The sequence below is a fragment of the Sus scrofa genome, chromosome 14, assembly GCF_054392235.1.
Source record: "Sus scrofa isolate SSC_HxYL_T2T_F1_AM1 chromosome 14, Sscrofa_HxYL_maternal_Yorkshire_Landrace_v2.0, whole genome shotgun sequence".
NCBI classification, from domain to species: domain Eukaryota; kingdom Metazoa; phylum Chordata; class Mammalia; order Artiodactyla; family Suidae; genus Sus; species Sus scrofa.
Window position 1 is genome coordinate 16088618 of NC_139396.1, and position 24866 is coordinate 16113483.

Sequence of the window (24866 nt, forward strand, 5' to 3'; positions counted from 1 at the left end):
TGCCCCAGAGCCCTAATGCAGAACTTTTCTCTTGCTTCCTCATTTGAGTGCATTCTGGAGAGCTCATGAGCTCACCTGGAGCCTTCACTAAAGAGGAACTGGCCATGGACTCACTGGCTAGCTTTCTAGGAATCCTTCAGCCTAGACAGAAGGAAGGTTGAGGGTGATGTCCATGCCATGAAGAGGTATGTTGTCACTCACATGTGTCACATGTCCAGTCCATGACATCCTTTCAGTGTCTTCTCTCAGCTGGCCCCACCCTGTGGGTCCAGCCACATTACCTTCTGTGTTTCCATGGTAACATTTACCACAGACTAGCAGTCAGAGAGGGTCCTTCTGTAATGTCAGGAGCCAAGAGGTGAATGGCACCATCTTCTGTGCTGCTGCATCCTTTCAACAAGAAGTTGGGTGTATGGTGGCCAGGGACTGTCACTTCAGAGGAGGCATAGGACAGGCAGGCTCAGGAGAGAGTTTTATGCATATGTGGTCCTTGTTGTTCTGGAGACTTCCAGTTACAACAAGGAGGTGGTAGTGCTCTCTTAAGGCAAGGTTCTTTCCTACTAGAGCTGTGAGCCTGGAAGGAATCTCCCTCCTAGACTTAAGGTCCTTCATAAAAGGGGCACAATGACACCTAGTTGAGAGGACCAGGCAGAAGAGTCCTTGGGCTTATCTGACCTGTTAGCAGCTATCCTGGCACATGCCCTCCCTCATTGATGATGCTGAATTTTATATGAAACTGCAGCCCTGGAGAGGAAAGAGTTCCCCAAGGCACAGCATTCCAGCTATGGCCTGGGAGTGGATGCTCATCCTCTGGGGAGTGTGAGGTGGTGGCAACAGCAACCAGGAAGGCCTGTCTTGCTCTACAGACACCCACCCCTCACACTACTGACCCTCAGTCAGGCTGTGGTGGGGAACATGGAGGAGAAGGAATGGAGGTGCTCAGGCAGCTGGAGGTGGGGCTGTAAGAGGAGACTGACCCTGAGGGCTTGCAGTCCAGTGCTTCACTCTCTGGCACACTGAAACCAACCATGACGTTGGAGAAAGGACAGTGTTGGGCCATGCAGGAATGGCAGCACACAAGCAGCTTTGACAGTATGAACTTATATGAGATGGTGGCAAAGTGAGTTAGCATCCTGGGCTGTGGGGTACATGGTGGACGAGGGGGTGGGTGAGGGCCAGACCGCAGGGCAGGATATGACTGTAATGGTGACCAGCAGAGAGAACAGAGGAGGCTGGCACCCAACACATACTGTTCCCTGCATCCCAGAGGCCTTATTCCCCTCACCTGGAGACCTTGGCTATTCTGTCCTTCTTCCACCAGGAGCACTGCCCCCACATGAGGCTGACCTGTCCCTGTCCTGACATAAGGCCTCAGGATGGTCTTGGGAACCCTAGGAGCCCAGGAAGAGTCCACTCTGGGCACAGGGACTGTGCAGGGAAATGCACTCCACCCCAAGCTGTGTGCTGGGTGGCCAGTGATCACTGATCTAACACTTGGAACCCCTCTCCTCATCAGCAGTGGACTGGCCTTCCCTGGGTTTTCTGCATGGGAATCCCCTAGTTTCAAAACCAAAACCAAACAAATAAGCACCTCTCAGAGGAAAGTGAGGCCTGTCTGCTAAGTTTAGCATCCCATCTCCAGCCTCTCCTGAGCCCTGTGTCAGGTGTGTGTTCCAGAACTCTCACTTCCAGACCCAGGACATAGATTTGGGCAAGGCTACTGTGGGGACACCTGCCTGACAAGGCTGCTGGCCATCACCATTCCTGAGGGACACACAAGGATGGGGGGGGCATGAGCAGGGGCCCCCATGGGCCACCATATGTCCAGTAGTCCTGGTTCAATTAAGCAACATGGGTCTCTGCTGGGCCATGCCCTCCAGGGCTGGTAAAGCAGGAGGTGGCCCAGATCATGTACTTGCCCTAGAGTGGCTCCCTGCTGGAATAGCACCTCACAGGCCCTGACAGCCCCAAGGACACCCTCTCCTCATCCCCTCAGTCCTGCTGCCCTCCGTGGGCTCCAGAGCCCAGGCCTTTTTCTCACTGAGGCCTGACCCTCAACACCCCCAAGGTTCATGGAATTTGAAGTGGAGGATGACTTCCAGATTCAGAACTTGCAGTGGATGAAGGGGGAACAGGGTCTGCTTACTCCAGCTCTAGTGAGTCCAGCTCCTCAGGGACTTCAGCCCCCAAAGTGGGGCCTTGGTCAGTTACCCACCTGCCCAATGGAGGTAAAGACAAAGTTAATAGGGGCCTAGGGGTAGAGGCAAGATGGCACAAGGGTAAGAGGACATGCTCACCCTCTCCCACAAACACATCAAAAAAAAAAAAAAATCTCCATCTAAAAGGATTCACACAGGACATCAACTGAATGCTGGCAGAAAATCTTAAACCTCCAAAAAGGGCAAGAAACTCCTGACATAACCAGGTAGAACAAAAGAAAAAAAGAGAGAGAAAAGGAATCAGGACAGGACTCGCTTTCCTGAGAGGGATCTGTGAAGGAGAAAGGGAACCCACACCCTGAGAAGCAACCTAACAAACAGAAAGATCAGCTGAGTCAGAGGGATCTCCAAGATACTGAAGAAAGCACAGCAGCAGGCCTGAGAACTGAAAAGCAGAGTGAGAGAAGCACAGATCATCTGAACTGCTGGCACAGACACCACAGCCTGAGATTCACGGGGGGATTGCTGGGCACTGAGACTTAGGCTCTGGAGCAGTGAGAAGCTGCTTGCTAGCCCATGGTGGGCAGACCTGTGGGTGGCAGGAGCAAACCACTGCAATTATCCCTGACTCCAGAGGTGGTGTGGCCTACCACACCTAGGGATATCTGAACAAAAATTACTTGCAGACCCAACCATTTCAGAGGGTAACACAGAAAAGGACACTACAATGGAACCTCACCTGATGGTGCTCTCACTCCTCTGGGGGCACACTCACCCTGCAGCCACCACTGCCAAACATTCCAAAAGGTGCCCATATGCTTGATCACTGTCCCTTCCTAGGAACCTGCAATTAAGAGCACCTTGTTCCCACATCCTGTCAGGGCTAAGCAGGACCAGGTGCTTCTTGCATGATTTTACAGGTGATGGGGCAAACCACCAATGTCATCTCTAGCTCCAGCGGTGGCAGTGAGCTGACACCATTAGGGGTTGGGGAACAGGCACCTACTGCAGCCCCATTCACCTCAAGGGCATCACAGAGGAAGGCATTGTGACTGAATCAACTCTTGGTTCTCTTGCACCCTTGGGAACACACTGGCCCTGCTGCTGCCACTACTGAATGTTCAGGGCAGTACCCATAGGCCAGATCTCTGGCACTTCCCAGGATCCTGCAACTCGGAGCAGCCTGAGTAGCACCTCCTATGTGGGCTAACACATAAGAGGTGCAGATCACCTCATGCATGGTCTACAGGTGGTGGATGCAAACCAACACAGTTACCACTGAAGCTAGATGTTCATGGCCCACTCCCACTAGGGATCCCTGAACAGGCACCACCTGCCATTCCAATCATCTCAGAGGAGGACACTGCAATCAAACACAAGCTGTTGATGTTCTCACATCCCTGGAAACTCACACACCCTGCTGCAGCTACAGCCAAATTCTCTGGCCACCTTGAAGGTACTTTTGAGCTCATTACTGCTTCCTAGGGCCCTGTAAATAGGAGTAACCTGTGCCACCTTCCTGCAGGTCTTTGCTTCTGTTGAGAGCTCAATGACCAGGCCCTGAATGCTGGCCCTACTCATTGCCCTCTTCTCCCTGAAAACATACTGAGCATCATGGGGATAACAGACTTCTCATGCAGAAGAAAGAGACAGCAAAGATCCAAACCCCACACCAATAATAAAGAGTAACCCCCCAAAAAAAGATACAAAGGGGTATTCTTGCATAGACATAGACTTACAAAAATATAGTTTGGCTTTCCCAAATTCACACAAAAAGAAAAACACAAGGAAGATGAAGAACCTCAGAAATGATTCTGTTAAAACAACAGGAGAATTCACCCAAAGCAGTCAACAAGGAAACAGACCTCTGCAGTCTGACAGACTTGGAGTTCAAAAGAGACATAGTGAAAATACGGAAGGAATTAAGAGAGGATAGGAACAGGAATGCAGATTCCCTTAGAAAGGAATGAGAACATATAAGGAGGAGCCAAGAAAACTAGAAAATTCATTTGCAGAGATACAAACTGAAGGAAAGGCAATAAAGACCTGAATGAATAATGCAGAGGAAAGAATTAGTGATGTGGAACAGAGAATAATGGAAATCACCCAATCAGGACAGCAGACAGAAAACCAAATGGAAAAAGATGAAAGAAATATGAGACCTATGGGATAATATAAAGCAGTAAAATTTATGCATAATACGGATTCTAGAAGGAGAAAAAGAAAAGCAGACTGAAAATATATTTGAAGACATCCTGGCTGAAAATTTTCCAAATCTAATGGATACTGATAACAAGAAATAGGAAACACAGAGGGCCCCAAACAAGTGGAACCCAAACAAGCCCACACCAAGACATATTATAATAAAAATGGCAAAAAGTTAAAGATAAAGCGAAGATTCCAAAGGCAGCAAGAGAAAAGCAAAGCGTTAATTACAAGGGAACCCAAATAAGGCAATCAGCTGATATCGCTACAGGTACACTAAAGGCCAGGAGGGAGTGGCAAGATATAATTAAACCACTGAAAGGAAAAAAATCTGCAAACTAGAATATTCTATCCAGCAAGAAAATCATTTAAAATAGATGGAGAAATAAAGAATTTCTCCAACAATCAAAAGCTGAAAGAGTACAGCAACACGAAACCCATTCTAAAACAAATACTTAAAGGGCTTCTGTAATTAAAAAAAAAAAGGAATATATAGGATGGAGGAAACCACAATTGGAAACCCATCATTTAAATAAGTCAGCATACAGACCTAAACATGAAGATGTTAAAAAAAGAAAAGGCATCCAAATCAAACACTGTGGGAAAGGGAAGTAAGAAGAAATAGATTCTTTTTTAATTTTTTAATGATGTGTTTAGCCTATATGACTATCAGGCTAAAGTAAGCAGATATAGGAAGGGGTTAACATACTTAAGGAAACAGGGCAACCACAAATCAAAACCGAACACTACATTCACAAAAACTGAAAAGAAAATACTCAAGCATAAAATAAATGGAAATCACCCAACCAAACAAGGAAAGGAAGAAAAGAGAAACATAGAATCAACTGGAAAATAAGGCTTAAAATGGAAATAAATACATATCTATCAATAATCACCTGAAATGTCAATGGACTGAATGCTCCAATCAAAAGACACAGAGTGGCAGATTGGGATAAAAAAGCAAAATCCTTCAATCTGCTGCCTACCATACACTCACCTTGGGGCAAAGGACACTTCCAGATTGAAAGTGAGGGGTGGGAAAAGAGATTTCATGCCAACGGACAAGACAGGAAAGCAGGAGTTGCAGTACTCATATCAGACAAAAGAGACTTTAAAATCAAGGCCATCAAGAAAGACAAAGAAGGATAGCATTGTATAGTTAAAGGATCCATTCAAGAAGAGGATATTACAATCATCAATATATATGCCCCTAATATTGGAGGACCCAGATACCTCCAGCAAATACAACAGAGATAAAAGGAGAAATTGATGGGAATACAATCATAGTAGGAGAATTAACACCCCACCCACATCAATGGACAGATCCTCTGGACAGAAAATCAATAAGGCATCAGAGATCCTAAAGGAAATACCAGAAAAGTGAGACTTAATGGACATTTTGAGGACACTACATCCAAAACAACAGAATACACATTCTTCTTAAGTGCACATGGAACATTCTCAAGAATTGATCACATCTTGGGGCACAAAGCTAACCTCAACAAATTTAGGAGTATAGAAATTATTTCAAATACCTTCTCTGACCACAATGGCATGAAACTAGAACTCAGTCACAGGAAAGGAAGTGAGAAAAAAACCTACTACATGGAGACTAAATAACATGCTACTAAAAAACCAATGGGTCAATGAGGAAATCAAGGAGGAAATTAAAAAAAAATACCTCAAGACAAATGATCATGAAGACACAATCACTCAAAATCCATGGGATGCCACAAAAGCAGTGCTCAGAGGGAAGTTCATAGCAATACAGGCCTTTCTCCAAAAAGAAGAAAAATCTCAAATGGACAATTTAACCCATCACCACAATGCATTAGAAAAAGAAGAACAAGAAAAACCTAAAGTCAGCAGAAAGAAGGACATCATGAAGATCTAAGAGGAAATCAATAAAATAGAGATTCAAAAAACAATAGACAAAATCAATCAAGCCAAGAGCTGGTTCTTTGAAAAGGTAAACAAAATGGACAAACCTCTGGCTAGACTCACCAAGAAGAGGAGAGAAAAAAAACCCAAAGTACAAAAATCAGAAATGAAAAAGGAGAAGGCACAATGGATACTACCGAAGAAAAAAAAAAAAAAACCATGAGAGAATACTAACAACAATTATGTGCCAACAAATTCGACCACCTGGAAGAAATGGACAACTTCCTAGAGACGTACAACCCACCAAAACTGAATCAAGAAGAAATAGATCAACTGAACAGACCAATCACTAGAAATGAAATTGAATATGTCATAAAAACACTCCCTACAAATAAAAGTCCAGGACCAGATGGCTTCACAGGTGAATTCTACCAAACAAACAAGGAGGAACCTACACCCATACTCCTACAACTTTTCCAAAAGATTGAAGAAGAAGGAATACTCCCAAAGACATTCTATGATGCCACCATTACCTTCATTCCAAAACCAAAGATGCTGCCAAAAAAGGAGAGGTAAATCAGTCAACATCATACATCACATTAACAAAACGAAACTCAAAAATGACATGATCCTCTCAATAGGTGCAGATAAAGCATTTGACAAAGTCCAACATCATTTTATGATTAAAAGCCCTTACCAAAGTGGGTCTAGAGGGAACATTCCTTAGCATAATCAAAGCCATTTAAGAGAAACCCAAAGAAAATATAATACTCAATGGAGAAAACCTGAAAGCCTTCTCACGAAAATCATTGGAACAAGACAAGAATGCACACTCTCATCCCGATTATTCAACATAGTATTGGAAGTCCTAGCCACAGCAATCAGACAAACAAAGAAATAAAAGGCATCCAAATCGGAAGAGAAGTGATAAAGCTGTGACTCTATGCTGATGACAAGATACAATAAATACAAAACCCCAAGGACGAACCCAAAAATTACCTGAACTGCTCAGCAAAGTAGCAGGATATAAGATTAACATTCAGAAATCAGTCGCATTTCTGTATACCAACAATGAAATATTAGAAAAGGAATACAAAAATATAATACTTTTTAAAATTGCAACCCAAAAAATCAAATACCTGTGTATACACCTGACCAAGGAGGTGAAAGACTTATATGCCAAGAAATATAAAACATTAATCAAGGAAATTAAAGATGTAAAGAAATGGAAAGATAGTCCATGCTCCTGGATGGAAAAAAAATTAATATTGTAAAAATGGCCATACTACCCAAAGCTATCTACAGATTCAATGCAACCCTGATACAATTACCCACTCCATTTTACACAGAACTAGAACAAACAGTCCAAATATTTATATGAAACCACAAAAGACCCATGATTGCCAAAGCAATTCTGAGAAACAAAAACCAAGCAGGAGGCATAGCTCTCTCAGGCTTCAGGCACTATTACAAAGCCACAGTCATCAAGACAGTGTGCGTCTGGTACCAAAACAGACAGACAGACCAATGGAACAGAATAGAGAATCCAGAAATAAACCCAAACACCTATGGGAAATTAATCTTTGACAAAGGAGTCAAGAATACAAAATGGTGGAAAGACAGTCTTTTCAGCAAGTACTGCTGGGAAACCTGGACAGTTGCATGCAAATCAGTGAAACTAGAACACACTCTCACACTATGCACCAAAATAAACCCAAAATGGATGAAAAACTTAAATACAAGACAAGACACCATCAAACTCCTGGAAGAGAAAATAGGCAGCACATTTTCTGAAATCAACCTTACAAATGTTTTCTCAGGTTAGTCTCCCAAAGCGATAGAAATAAAAGCAAAAATAAACCAATGGGACCTAACCAAACATACACGCTTTTGCACAGCAAAGGAAACCAAAAAGAAAAAAAAAAAGACAACTTACAGAATGGGGGAAAATAGTTTCCAATGATGCAACTGTCAAGGGCCTCAGCTCTAAAATAGACAAACAACTTATACAACTCAACAGCAAGAACAGCAATAATGCGATTGAAAAATGGGCAAAAGACCTGAAGAGACATTTCTCCAAGGAAGATATACAGATGGCCAGCAAGCACCTGAAACAATGCTCAGTATCACTGATTATTAGAGAAATGCAAATCACAATGAATATGAGATACCACCTCACACCAGTCACAATGGCCATCATTCATAAGTCCACAAATAACAAATGCTGGAGGGGGTGTGGAGAAAAGGGAACCCTCCTGCCCTGTTGATGGGAATGGATGCTGGTACAACCACTAGGGAGAACAGTAGGGAGGTACCTTAGATATCTGTACATCGAACTACCGTATGACCCTGCAATCCCACTCTTGGCTATCTATCCAGACAAAACTCTCCTTAAAAAAGACACATGCACCCACATGTTCATTACAGCACTATTCACAATAGCCAAGACATGGAAACAACTCAATTGTCCAACGACAGATGATTGGATTGGGAAGATGTGGTATATATACACAATGGAATCCTACTCAACAATAAAATATAATGCCATTTGCAACAACATGGATGGAACTAGAGACTCACATCCTGAGTGAGGCAAGTCAGAAAGAGAAAGACAAATACCGTACAATATCACTTATATCTGGAATATAGTATACGGCACAAAGAAACCTTTCCACAGAAAAGGAAATAATTCTCTTGGAGAATAGCCTTGTGTTTGCCAAGGGGGAGGGCGAGGGAGTGGGTTGGATTGGAAGCTTGGGGTAAATCGATGCAGAATATTGCCTTTGGGATGGATTAGCAATGGGATCCTGCTGTGCAGCCCTAGTCACTTATGATGGAACATGTAATGTGAGAAAAAAGAAGGTATACATGTAAGTGTAACTGGGTCACAATGCTGTACAGTTGATAAAATATATATATAAATAAAAGATAAGAAAAAAATAAAGTTTTATACATTTAAAAAAGAAATAGGGACCTAGGGATGGCCAATGTCCCAACATTGTTCCTTTAACCGCACTGTGGTATTAGTCTTTCCACTAGAACAGCCCCTGAAGGGGGTCTCACCTGCCCTTTGTCCCTCTGGGTTATGGACATGGTCAGTTTTCTAACTCTTCTCCCTCCTCCATGCCTAAGCAGCCCCATGAGGTATGCCTAAGAAGTGGGCTGGTGGGGACACCCCTGGGAAATTAAAGGTTCTGCACTTCCTCACATGTGACTCTTACATGTGCCCACTTTCCTCTCCCTCCCATGGCACATGAGGCTTCAGCTGGTCCTAAAACCACCCACACACAGGTCTATGGCCCCCCAGCACTGCCCTCCAATTTGCATGCTCTAGGCTTAGGAAATGGACATTAGAGTCGCTCACTTTCCCTTCCACCTGATCACCCTCAGCCTGTGCTCTTAGGAAGGCCAGCCCTGGGGCACAACCCAAACACTGCAGCCATGCCACTGGAGTGCCACCAGAGGCCAAGGCACTCTGGTGTTCCCTAAGGCTGCGGTCAGACTAGGGTCACCAAAGAATCCTGCAAACCAGAGATTGATTTCAAGGCCCTTCTAAGGCACAGCCAGCAGTGAGTGGCCTTACAGCTCAAAGGCTCAGTTCTCTCTCCAAGAGGTCAGGACATCCCTCCATCCTCCTCAGGGACCTCGATCAGGACCCAGGGCCAATGAGGTTCTTGAGGAGACCTGTCCTCTTAGGGAGACCTGAGGGCTGGGGAACAGCTCCAGTAAGGAGGAGGACGATCTCCCCACCCTGACCTTCCTCCTGGAACCTCAGCACAACCTGCTGTCCTTGGTGCTGCCCCAGAGCCAAGTCCCCACCACAGGCCTTGTGGGGACTCTGCAGGCTGGGGGACTCAATGAGTTCACTGGGTCACCCCACCCCCCAGAGAATAGGCATCAGCCCAGCCTCCCCAGCAGCTGGCTCTGTGTGGAGGCCTGGCCACCACAGAGAACCTGCCCATGCCCAGGACTGACCTGGGAGTCTTTGGGAGACCAGCCCTAGACAGGGGCTTGTTTACCCTGACAGACCAAAAAGAGAAGGTGTAACATATTTGTCACAGGGAGGAGGATGTTCCACTGCATCCAGTAGTGAACAGTGGGCCAGCTTTCCAGTGCAAGCCCAACAGGAAGCCTAGGGGCTCTCTTTAGTCCCAGCACTGATCCTGGCTGACATGGGGGCAGGGAGGAAGGGCAAGGCTATCAGAGCCAGGAGAGGGGTGGCCCTGCGGGGGGTTAGGTAGTGAGGGATTTGGGTCTGGGTGTGCACAGAAGCACCATTGGGATGAAGTATGTAAAATGTGGACCAAGATAGTTTTATGGGAAATATTCATGGTCCACTGTCATCTTGCTCATGTCTGTGTTGCTCCACAGAGTGTTCTTTGGAGGAAAGAAGGATGAGGGCTGTCACAGGTGCTCTGGATTTACAGGTGAACCATGAAATCTTTCCTCCACAGAGACAAGGACTCATCAAGCTACTCTGGGGAGCACACAGATTTCACTATCCCCAGGAACCCCCACATCATCTCCGTCTCTCAAGCCTGCCTGACTAGTGGGCATCTGGGGCATCTCTACCATTATCTGCATCCCCCTACCTTCAAAGGACTTGGAGCTGCTTTTGTGCCTTTCAGCCTTCTGAACACTCAGCAGTTCCTAGAGTGGAGGCTGGTGACAGCCTTTACCTTTAGGGAGTTTCTCTCTGCTTCCCCGAAGTGGCCAGATGACAGGCTGGGATGATCCTACACTCATCCAGGGTGCCCTGTGTGGGCAGCCCGGCCAGAGAGGACAAGGCTTGGCTGTAGGGACAGGCCTTTCTGCTTCTCTGCCTCATCGATGGGGGAGAATCCACTATTCTCAGTGGGATTATTGCAATGGGCAAAATGGTGGGGGCAGGTGCCTCTTAGTCCCAATGAGGACAGAAAGATGGGAATGGTTGAGAGGAAATTCATAGATGACTAGTGACTTGAGTGGAGTAGTCCATCGTGATTTATTTATTTTTTCTTTTTAAGGCTGCACCAATGGCCTAAGTAGGTTCCCAGGCTAGGGGTCACATCAGAGCTGGAGACACTGGCCTATGCCACAGCAATGCCAGATCTGAGATGCATCTTCAACCTACACAGAGCTCACAGCAATGCTGGATCCTTAACCCCCTGATAAGGTCAGGGATCGAACTGGCATCCTCATGGATACTAGTCAGATTTATTTCCAGAGAGCCACTATGGGAACTCTGAGTATGGCACCTTGTCAAATCCCTGCACCACCCCAATGGCATCAACACCCAGATAGCTTTAGAAAGAGCAAGACCTAAGACTTTACAAAGACCAGGAATAGAGTTCCTGCTCTGGGAAAGAGGCCTAAGTATCCTGCCTTGTTCCAAGGAACCCCCATATGCCAAGAGTGTGGCCAAAAAAGGAAAGTAACAAAACCAAAAAATGAAATAGACTAGGTTTAACATTAAGGTGCATGGACTGCAAATGACAAATTACACTAATGTTCTTCAAACCATAAAAGGAATGAAATAGAAGGAGTTCCTGTCATGGCTCCGAGGTAATGAACACAACTGCTATCTGTGAGGACATGGGTATGATACCTAGCCTCGCTCATTTGGTTAAAGTTCCAGAGTTGCCACGAGCTGTGGTGTAGTGTCATGTAGCTTTGATCCTGCATTGCTGTGGCTGTGGCATAGGATGGAAGCTCAAGTTCTAATTCAATTCCTAGCAGGGGAACTTCCATATGTCCTGAATGAACCCCATCAAAAAAAAAAAAAAAAGAAAAGAAAAAGAAAGAAAAAAAAGAACAGGGCGTTCCCGTCGTGGCGCAGTGGTTAACGAATCCGACTAGGAACCATGAGGTTGCGGGTTCGGTCCCTGCCCTTGCTCAGTGGGTTAACGATCCGGCGTTGCCGTGAGCTGTGGTGTAGGTCGCAGACGCGGCTCGGATCCTGCGTTGCTGTGGCTCTGGTGTAGGCCGGTGGCTGCAGCTCCAATTCAACCCCTAGCCTGGGAACCTCCATATGCCGCGGGAGCGGCCCAAGAAATAGCAACAACAAAAAAAAAAAGACAAAAAAAAAAAAAAGAACAAAAAAAGAAAAAGAATGAAATAAAATTAATTAAATGGAATCTTCATTCAAAAGAATCAGCTGTAGCTTACATTTGACCCCTAGTCAGGGAACCTCTACATGCTGCAGATGGAGCCAAACTTGACCAAAAATACATACATAAAATAAAATAAATCAATAGTGGTCTAACGGATGATACATTCATGGAATCAGAGAATTGACTACCATCCACAGGGTGGATAAAGGAGGTTCCTAATTGCAGGGGTAGCATGGCTGCAGCTTGTCTGAGGGAGAGGCAGGTGCTGGGCAACCTTTGGATATGGTACACACCAAGGGGAAGCCTGCCCATTGACAACACAGAAAGTCTCATCTCCAAAACTCTCAACATGGAATCAGAGCATTGGCTGAAGGAACACCCCTGACAGACGCTGTGGGCTGCCTGGTCTGGGTTCTCCCTACCAAAGGCCATGTTTCTCCAAGAACAAGGCAAGGAGTAACACTTTTCTAAGTCACAGACATCATATATTAACAATACAGCTATTACAATTGTGCAGGTAAAGGGCTCTGAAGGGAATTTTTAAGTGGGGGGCAGGGAGCAGTTGTGTACTAGGGAGGATTTGGGCCCTCTAGCTTGTAGGTGACCTCTTGTCAGACAGGGGAAGTGACACACCTGGAAGCTGGGTAGTGTTCCAAGGCACTGCCTTCCTTCCTCAAATGGCAGGGATATGGAGGGTTTAAAAGTGGGAGCAGAGCAAAGATCTATCACCTACTGCCTCCTTACCTCCTCTGCTTCAGGGTGAGGAGCTTCCTGCTTTCATAGAAATTATTGCTAGCACACTGATAATTGGAGATCTTGAACATCAACATTTTACTTCTCAGAAGCACATAGGAGAAATCAAAGATAGCCCATGGGTGTAGCTAAGGGTCTTGTCTTAGGGGAAACTTGCTTAATTGCAGTAGCTGCTTCCTGGTTAACTGGGGTTTGGTTGTACTTCTTCTAGAAAATGATGTTACTAATATTTGAAAAATAACGTTTGGGGAGTGACCACCATGGCTCATTGGCTAACAAATCTGACTAGGAACCATGAGGTTGCAGGTTCTAGTCCTAGCCTCGCTCAGTGGGTTAAGGATCCAGCATTGCTGAGAGCTGTGATGTAGGTCGCAGTAGTGGCTCGGATCCTGTGCTGCTGTTGCTCTGGCATAGGCCAGTGGCTACAGCTCTGAGTAGACCCCTGGCCTTGAAACCTCCACATGCCATGTGTGCAGCCCTAGAAAATACAAAAAGACAAAAACAAAAGTTTGGCAATCCCATGTTTTGGGAGGTAGCAAGATGGAGTGATGAGATTTCGGTTTCTGAAGTAGTGAGAGGGCAGGGCTGACTTGGGCAAGACAACCTCCCTGCAGGAGAAAGCCTGGCCTTCCTGGGACTTCAGGGTCACTGCCCATAGCCAGGGCTTATGGCTGACAGAGATGGGAAGTGCTGCCTAGTGACTCAGCCACTGGCCTTCTGAGACTTATGGCTGCACCCACAGCTCAGACCCACCCTGAGCAGCAGGAAAGAGGCTGGAGCTTCCCCCACCCTGAGCGCTCATCCCGCAGCCAGCTACTCAACCTGCATCCTGCATGTCACCATGCTGGTGGTAGTCCCTGCCCACAAGGGGCCTGGACTTCTCTGATCATGCAATAAAAAGCACCAAGCCCAAGATCTGGGCCCCTCTCCTGAACGCTGGGTCCGAACAGAGTCTCTGGGTGCTGACCCGGAAAACAATGTGCAATGGGGACCCACAAATTCTCCTACTATTGTTCTGTCTGTGAACTTCCCTTGATAAACGCAACTTCAGCAGCATGAATTCATATATTCAGGCAATTCCCTTATGGTTACTGTATAAGTGAAAAGTCTGAGAACTCCTATGTAAAATTAATATTCAAAAGGTTCACACCAATGACACTTGAGGAACCTATAAGATAAACAAATAGTCATTACATTTCACTCCACCGTGTCCAAAGTATAAGCTCCCCCTTGTATAACAATGAGAATGAGAAGTGAGCCTCCAAATATGTGGAAATTGAGAGGCACACTTCTAAATAACCCATGGTTAAAGATGACTCTCAAAGAAAAATTTTGAAATGAATAGAACTGAATGCAAAGGAAGATACAGTCCATAAAATGTGATTGGATCCAGATAAACCATTGTGAAGATGGAAACAAATGGCACTAAATGCTTCTACAATACAAAAGAAGAAAGGTCTCAAAATCAATAGCTTAAGTTTTCCTGAAAGGAAACTACAAAAAAAAATTGCAATACTCAACCAATATCTGAAGAACAAACGAACTGACAATGCATTAGAATCAAATGGAGTTTATTGTAGGAATACAAGCTTGGTTTAGTATTTAAAAATCATCAGTGTAGTTTGCTGTTATTAATAGATTAAAGAAGAAAACGTACATGGTCACATCAATTACTACAGAAAAAGCATTTGGCAATGTTCAACAACCCATGCATGTTAGAAACTCTCAGAAAACCAGGAAGAACACTCCTTCAACCCAGTACAGAACATCTACAAAATACCTACACTAAGCATCCTACTGAAAGGTGAAAGAATGAATGTTTTCCTCCTAAACTCAAAAGAAGGTCAGAATGTCCTTTCTCATTTCTTCCATTCTACTTAGTACTGCAGGGACTTGCCAATGCAGCATGGCAAGAAAAAGAAATGAAGACATACAGAATAGAAATGAAGAAATATAACTGTCCATGTTCATGGATTGCACGGCTACCTCCACAGAAAATCCCAACAATTCTCTTAAGGTACACTGAAGAGATGGAGGTTCCTTTACCAAAGTCTCAGGAGAGGAGATCAACACAGAAACATTCATCATATATGTAAATGCTAAAAAGGGACATCTGGTAGCCCAAACCAAAAACACAATGCAATACAGAACAGTTCCAAAAAATGAAATATTTGGTTATACATATAAGTTTATGGCTGATCCTGCAGCTTGTGGAAGTTCTCAGGCTAGGGGAAAAAAATGGAGCTACAGCTAGCAACCAACACCACAGCAACAGCAACACCATCTCCAACTGGCATCTGCACCCTACACTATAGCTTGTGGCAATAAAAGTACCTTACCCCACTGAGCCAGGCCAGAGAGTCACCCCACATCCTCATGGCCACTATATCAGGTTCTTCATCAGGGACCCATAATGGGAACTCTCGTTAGAAATGTTTTGATAGAGGATTTGATTTGTATGATAAAACCCTATAAGACCTAAACAAATGTGTAGGCATATACATAGATAATATTCACAGTCTGGAAAACTCCACATAATAAACTGTCCACTTCCAACAGAATTGCTTTTGTCAACATGGACAAGCTTATTATAACATGTATAAAGAAAAGGAGCCAAAATAGCTAAAATTATTTTGAGAAAGAAAATTAAAATTTGAGGCTATTAGGCTCCATATAAAGCCCTATGGAAGACAGATTAGCATTGGTGGAGGAATAGATTCATAGTTTGGTGTACAGGATAGAGAATACAGAAATAGACACATACCAATACAGCAAACTGGAATGGCTTAATACAAAAGTTATAGAGAAGTAGAATGGAAAAGGGATAGTTTTTAACGGATATTGAAATTCTACAAAATGGGGCATAGATTCAAATGCAAATTTCGAGACTGAAATTTTTACCAAAAAAAAAAAAAAAAAAAAAAAAAAAACTAGGAGAAAACTCTCTGGGTTGTTGGGCTTGATAAAGAGGTCTTACACAGGACAAAAAAAAATTACCCAAAAAAGAAAAAAATGGAAAATCATATTTCATCAAAATCAAACATTTCCCTATACTGAAATGTCCTTCAAAAGGCACATGCACCACAAATGTCCCTGAAGCACTGCTTACAAAAGCTATTGACCATGAGAAGTAGGTTGTGAGACTTCCCTCTACAGGCCTTCACAACTTGAAGTTTAATGAAGATTTCATTTTCTTAATTGGCACAGTTCTCCTTGATCTGGAATGATCCAGATCTTTCTCTGAAAGCATCACTGATCAAGAGTCAGGTTTTCCAAATTTAGAAGTCTTCACCTCTCAGTGCCAGGAAGGCTCTTTCTCATGCACTGTGTCCCACATAGAAGGGAAAGTAGACAGACCAGAAATCACTTGAGGTCACATTTGAGTAACAGGAAGAATAGTAGGGAGAACCCTCAGGTATGAGAGTCTACAACCCTATTGTTTGCAAAAAGGAGATCACACTCAAAAGCTCTACAAAATGACAAGGCATAGAATTATGACTCAGATAAAGGAAGAAGAAAAAAACCAGAAAAACAATTAAACGATCTGAAGATTATTAACTTCCACAAAAAAGACCTTAGACTAATGAGAGTCAAGATGGCTCAAGAACATGGAAATAAACTGGAGGCAAAGAGAGACAAGTTACAAGAAAACCCAACAAATAGAAGATTTTAAGATTAAGCAAGCAGAGATGAAAAACACAATAGCTGAAATAAAAAAATTCACATCAAAGGAAACAGTAACAGAATGCAGAAGGCAGAAAAATGAATAAGTGAGATGGAAGACAGACTGGTGGAAATCACTGACGAGGAACAGAAGAGAAAAAAAAGATTGAAAAGAAATGGAGGCAGTCTATGAGAACTCTGGAACAACATGACATGCACCAACATCTGCATTATAGGGGTACCAGAAGCAGAAGAGAGAGAGAAAGGGCCAGAGTACATAACAAAAACTTCCTTAACATGGGAAAGGAACCACTCACTCAAATCCAGGAAGCACAACGAGTACAATAGAAAACAAACCCAAGGAGGAACACCCCAAGACACATATTCATGAACCTGACCAAAATTAAAGACAAACAGAAAATGTTGAAAGCAGCTAGGGAAAAGAAACACATAACATACAAGCGAAGCCCAGGAAGGTTTTCAACACCACCAAACCAGCTTTACAACAAATAGTATAGGAACTTCAAGAGGTGGACATGAAAAGGCCACCACTAAAATAAAAAATACTAAAAACGACACGGCTTACCGGTAAACATATACATATACATATAGTAAAGGCAGGAAATCATCCACACACAAATATGCTGAAAAATCCAGAAAGCATCCAAAGAGGGTACAAATGCAGCATACCAGAGTTGCATTTGCAACTAAGAGACCAACAACTTAAAACAATTTGTATATAGATAGACTCCTATATCAAAACTTCATGGGAACTGTGACCAACAATCTACAATCAATACACACAAAAATAATAAAAAGCAGTCCAAACACAACACTATATAGACTCATCAAACCACAAGAGAAGAGAAGAAGGGAAGGAAAAGAGGCCAACAAAAACAAATACAAAACAGTTCATAAAATGGTAATGTCATTGGACTAAATGCCGCAACCAAAAGCTATAGACAGGCTGAATGGATACTAAAGACCCACATATATGCTGTCTCCAAGAGACTCACGTCAGTTCTAGGGACATATGAAAAGTGAAAGCGAGGGGATGGAAGAAAATATTCCATGCATATGGAGTCAAAAGAAAGCTGGAGCAGCAATACTCTTTTCAGACAAATTAAACCTTAAAATAAAGAATATTATAAGAGACAAACAAGGTCATTACATAATGATCAAAGGATCAATCCAAGAAGCATGCATAGGGATGGTAAATACATATGCAACGAAAGAGGGTTACCTCAAAACATAAGGCAACAGCTGTTAACCTGACCAAGGAGGTGAAAGACTTACATGCTGAGAACTCTACAACTTCACTCAAGACAGTTAAAGAGGATTCAAAGAAACAGAAAGATGTTCCACACTCCTGGATTGGAAGAATTAATATCATTTACATGACCCTCCTACTCAAATCAATCAACAGATTCAAGGCAATCCCTATCAAATTACCCATGCCATTTTTCACAGAACTAGAACAAACAATCCAAAAATTGATATGGATCCATAAAAGACTCAGAATTGCCAAAGCAATCCTGAGGAACACAAACCAAGCAGGGGGCATAACTCTCTCAGACTTCAGACAATATTACAAAGCTACAATCATCAAGACAGTGTGGTACTGGTACCAAAACGACATACACTCCAATGGAACAGAATACAGAACCCAGAAATAACCCCAGACAACTATGGCCAAACAATCTTTGACAAACGAGGCAAGAATACAAAATCAGGGAAAGATTGTCTCCTCCCCAAGTGGTATGGACAAAGCAGAACAATTCCACGTAAATCACACTCTCATACTAGAACTAGAACACACTCTCATACCGTACACAAAAATAAACTCAAAATGGCTTAAAAACTTAAACATAAGATAAGACATCATAAAACTCCTGGAAGAGATCATAGGCAAAACATTCCCTGACATCAAACATTGAAAGGTTTTCTTAGGTCAGTCCCCCAAAGCAATAGAATGAAAAAACAAAAATAAACCAATGGGAGCTAATCAAGCCCACAAGCATTTGCACAGCAATGGAAAACTTTAAAAAAAGCAAAAAGATAATCTATGCAATGGGAGAAAAGAGTTTCAAATAATGTAACTGACAAGAGCTTAATTTCCAAAACATACAAACAACTTATACAACTCAACAGCAAAAACAAAACAAACAAACAAACAAAACCCAGTTGAAAAATGAGGAGAAGGGGACTGGATTAAGATGGCAGGACAGAAGGAATGGAGTTCACCTGCTCTCTTCAAAACAACAAAATTACCACCAAATGCTGAACAACCTTCAACAAAATGGATTGGAAACTTTCATAAAAGATATCCTACTCCAAGAAACAAAGAGGAGACCACATCAAGATGGTAGGAAGGCCTATTATGTGATATACACAAGCCCATGAGCATCATGTGGGCAGCACACAGACTGGAAAGGAACTGTGTCACAGAGACCCACCTACAGGAGCGAGAGTTCTGAGTCCCACATTGGATCCCCATACCTGGGGGTATGGCATTGGGAGAAAGAGCCCCCAGAGCATCTGGCATTGAGGGTAGTAGGGCTTCGGTGCTAAAGCTCCATGGGACTGGGGGAGACAGAAACCCCATTCTTGAAAGGTACACACAGGCTTTCATATCCACAGGGTCCCAGACAAAGTAGAGACTCCATGGGAATCTGGGGCAGGCCCGACTGCAGTTCTTGGAGGATCTCCTGGGAAAACAGGGAGTGACTGTGGATCACTGCTGGGGAAGGACACTGGAAGCAAAAGTCTCAGGAGTGCTCACTGGCATGTGTTCCTCTAGAGGTGGCCATTTTGGGAAAATCCGGCCCCACCTATCAGCGCTGAGAACCCCCAGGTCAAACACGAATCCAGGTGAGATCACAGCCCCACCCATCAGTAAACAGGCTGCCTAAAGACACCCTAATCACACAACTGTCTCTAATCTCACCCAGAGCAAAGACCCATCCTCCAGAGGGATAAGAAGCAGCTCCACCTACCAGTGGGCAGGCACCAGTCCTTTCCATCAGGAAGCCTATAGCAAGCCCCCATACCAACTTCAGCCACAAAGGGTGCAGACTTCAGAAGAAAGAGGGGCTACCACATTGTTTTCTGGAAAAAGGAGACCACATCAAAAACCTATAAAAATGTAAAGGCAGAGAACCATAACCCAGATGAAGGAGAGAGAAAAACCCCAGAAAAACAGCTAAGTGATCTGGAGAGTATCAGCCTCCAGGAAAAAGACTTTAGACTGATGATCATGAATGTGATGCAGGGCATTGGAAACAGATGGGAGGCAAAGACTGATAATTTACAGGAAACACTGAGCAAAGAAATACGAAATTTAAGACTGAAGCAAGCAGAGATGAAAAACACAATAACTGAAATATAAAATTCATTAGAAGCAGCCAACAACAGAATACATGAGGCAGAAGAATGAACAAGTGAGGTGGAGGACACACTATTGGAAATCACTGATGTGGAACAGAAAAAGAAAAAAGATTGAATAGATTGGAAGACAGTCTAAGAGAACTCTAGGACAACATTACATGCACCAACATCTGCATTATAGGGGTGCCAAAAGAAGAAGAGAGAGAGAAAAGGCCAGAGAACCTATTTGAAGAGATAATAGGCCAAAACTTCCCTACCATGGGGAAGGAATCACTCACTGGAATCTAGGAAGCACACTGAGTACCATATGAAATAAACCCAAGGAGGAACACCCCAAGACACATATTCATGAAACTGGACAAAATTAAAGACAAAGAGAACATATGGAAAGCATCTAGGGAAAACAAACACATAACATACATGGGAATCCTGAAAAGCTTTTCAGCTGATTTTTCAGCAGAAGCTCTGAAGGCCAGAAGGGAGTGGCACGATATCCTTAATGAGATGAAAGGAAAAATCTCCAACCAAGATTACTCTACCCAGCAAGGCTTTCATTCTGATTTGAAGGAGAAAGCAAAAGCTTTACAGACAAACAACAGTTAAGAGCCTTCAGCACCACTAACCCAGATTTACAACAAATACTGAAAGAACTTCCTGAGGCAAAGAAAAGGCCACAACTAGAAACCAAAACACTACAAATGACAAGGATCACCAGTAAAGGCATAGACACAGTAAAGGCATAGACACGGTAAATGTAGGAAATCATCCACTCATCAATATGCTACCAAATCCAGAAATTGGGAGAAGAGGAGGGTACAAATGCAGGACACTGGAGATGCACTTCCAATTAAGAGACCAACAACTTAAAACAATCAGAGAGAGAGAGACGCCTATCTCAAAACTTCAGGGTAACTACAGGACCAAAACCTACAATAGATACACACACAAATAAGAGCAATCAACTCAAATACAATGCTAAAGGTAGTCATCAATCCACAAAAGGAGAGACCAAGAGAAGAAGGGAAGAAAAAAGAGCAACAGCAACAAATCCAAAACAGTTAATGAAATGGCAATAAGAACATACAAATCAGTAAATAGCTGACATGTAAACGGACTAAATGCCCCAACCAAAAGATCTAGACTGGCTGAATGGATACAAAAACAAGACCCATACATATGCTGTCTTCAAGAGACCCACTTCACTTTCTAGGGACACATACAAATTGAAAATGAGAGGATGGAAGAAAATATTCCATGCAAATGGCAATCAAAAACGCTGGAGTAATGATACTCTTATCAGACAAAATAGGCCTGAAAATAAAGAATATGATAAGAGACAAAGATGGGCATTACATAATGATCAAAGGACCAATCCAGGATCACTTCAATATATAAGGCAACTGCTAACAACCTTAAAAGGAGAAATTAACAACAACACCATAGAGCAGGGGACTTTAACACCCCACTTACTGCAATGGACAGATCATCCGGACAGAAAATCAACAAGAAAACTCAGGCCCTAAATGAAGCATTAGACCAGATGGAATTAATAGAGAGTTATAGCACATTCCATCCAAAAGCAGCAGAATACACGTCTTCTCAAGTGCACATGGAATTTGCTCTAGGAATGATCACATTCTGGGCCACAAATCAAGCCTTGGTAACTTTAAGAAAATGGAGATCATATCCAGCATCTTTTTCCAAACACAACGCTGTTCAACTTGAAATCAACAAGAAAAAATTGCGAAAAACCACACACACACAAAGACATGAAGGCTAAACAACATGCTACCAAACAACCAATGGATCATCGAAGAAATCAAAGAGGAAAACTATAGCAAACGCAGTTCTAAGAGGGAGGTTTATAGCAATACAAGCATACCTCAGGAAACAAGAGAAAGCTCAAATAAACAACCTAACTTCACATCTAAAAGCAGCCTGAGAGAGTGTAACAGACAAGACCTAAAGATATAAGAAGGAAAGAAATAATAAAGATCAGAGCAGAAATGAATGAAATAGAAATGAAGAAAAACATAGAAAAGAGCAATAAAAATAAAAACTGGTTCTTTGACAAGATCAACAAAATTGAAAAACCCTTAGTCAGACTTATCAAAAAAAAGAAAAAAAAGAGGACTCAAATCCATAAAATTAGAGATGAAAAAGGAGAAGTTACAAAGGACATCACAGAAATACAGAGGATCCTACGAGACTACTACATACCAATAAATCTATACCAATAAAAGGGAAATCCTAGAAGAAATGGACAAATTCTTAGAAAACTACAATCTTCTAAGACTAAACCAAGATGAACTAGAAAAGATGAATGGACCAATCACAAGCACAGAAATTGAAACTGTGATTTAAAAAATTCCAAAAAATAAGTCTAGAACCAGATGGCTTCACAGGGAATTCGATCAAACATTTAGAGAAGAGATAACACCTATTCCTCTGAAACTATTCCAAGAACTTTCAGAGGAATGAACACTTCCAAACTCATTCTAGAAGTCCACCATCACCCTGATATCAAAACAAAAGATGCCACAAAAAAAGAAAACTACTGGCCAATATCTCCAATGAATCTATATGCAAAAATCCTCACCAAAATACTAGCAAACCAAATCCAACAGTACATTGAAAGGTTTGTACATTATGATCAAGTGGGATCTGTCCCAGCAATGCAAGGATTCTTCAATATCCACAAATCAAACAGTATGATACACCACATTAACAAACTGAGGAATAAAAACCATATCATTCTCTCCATAGGTGCAGAGAAAGACTTTCACAAAATGCAACACCCATAAAATCCCTTCAGACATGGGTACAGAAGGAACCTACCTCAACATTCTAAAGGGCATATATGACAAACACACAGCTAACAGCATTGTGCATGGTAAAAAGCTGAAAGAATTCCCTCTGTGGTGAAGGATGTCTGCTCTCACCACTAATATTCAACATAATTTTGGAAGTCTTGGGCATGGCAATCAGAGAAGAAAATGAAATAAAAGGAATCCAAATTGGAAAGGAAGAGGTACAACTCTATTTGCGGAGGCATGATACTATACCTAGAAAATCCTAAAGATGCTACCTGAAAACTGTTAGCATTCATTGATGAATTTGGAAAAGTCACAGAATACAAAATTAATACACAGAAATTCATGGCATTTCTACATACTAAGAATGAACGATCAGAAAGAGAAATTCAGGAAATAATCCCATCAACCATCACATCAATGAGAATGAAATTCATAGGAATAAACCTACCTAAAGAGACAAGAGACCTGTACTCTGAAGACTATAAGACACTGATGAAAGACATCAAAGGTCACACAAACAGATGGAAATACCATCTTTTTGGATTGGAAGAATCAATATTATCAAAATTACTGTACTACCCAAAGCAATCTGCAGATTCCATGCAATCCCTATCAAACTACCAAGGACAGTTTTTGTAGAACTAGAAGAAAATATCTAAAAGTTTGTTTGAAAGCATGAAAGACTCAGAATAGCCAGACATCCTGAGAAAGCAAAACAGAGCTGGAAGAATCAAGTTCCCTGACTTCAGATTATTCTACTAAGCATCAAAACCATATGGTACTGGCACCAAGACAGAAATGTAGATCAGTGGAACAGGATAGAAAGCCCAGAATTAAACCCACACACCTACAGTCAACTAATCTATGGCAATAGAAGCGATAACATACAATAGAGAAAAGACTGTACCTTCAATAAATGATGTCATGAAACCTGGACAGCCACATGGAAAAGAATGAAATCAGAACACTTCCTAACACCACACACAACAATAAATGCAAAATGGATGAAAGACCTAAATAGAAGACCAGATAACATAAAACTCTTGAAGGAAAACCTAGGCCAAACACTCTCTGATATAAAGCAAAGCAATATCTTCTCAGATCCACCTCCTAGAGTAATAACAATAAAAACAAAAAAAATCAATGGGACTTAATTAAATTTAAAACTTTCTGCACAGCAAAGGAAACCCTAAACAGAACAAAAAGACAACCCAAAGAATGGGAGAACATATTTGCAAATGAAGAGACTGACAAGGGGTTCATCTCCAAAATTTACAGCTCAATTACAAACAAGAAAATAACCACATCAAAGAATGGGCAGAAGACCTAAACCAACAATTCCCCAAAGAAGACATAACAGATGGCCAAAAAACACATGAAAAGATGTTCAACAGCACTAATTATTAGAGAAATTAAAATCAAAACTACTAGGAGGAACTACCTTACACCACCCAGAATGGCCATCATTAAAAAGTTTACAAACTGGAAATGCTGAAGAGGGGTGGAGAAAATGGAACCCTTATCATACTTTTGGTGGGAATGCAAATTGGTGCAATACTATGGAAAAGAGTGTGGAGATTCCTCAGAACACTAAAAATAGAATTACCCTTGATCCAGCAATCCTACTCCTGGGCATCTCTCCAGAGAAAACATGACTTGAAAAGATACCTGTACTCCAATGTTCATTGAAGTACTAGGTACAATACCCAAGCCATGCAAACAACCTAAATGTCCATCGGCAGTGGAGGAGATAAAGAAGATGTGGTCCATATACACAATGGAATATTACCCAATCATACAAATGAATGATGGGAGTTCCCACAGTGGCCCAGTGGTCATGAATCTGTCTGGTATCCATGTGGATGCAGGTTTGAACCCAAGCCTTCTTCCATGAGTCAGGGAGCTGGCAT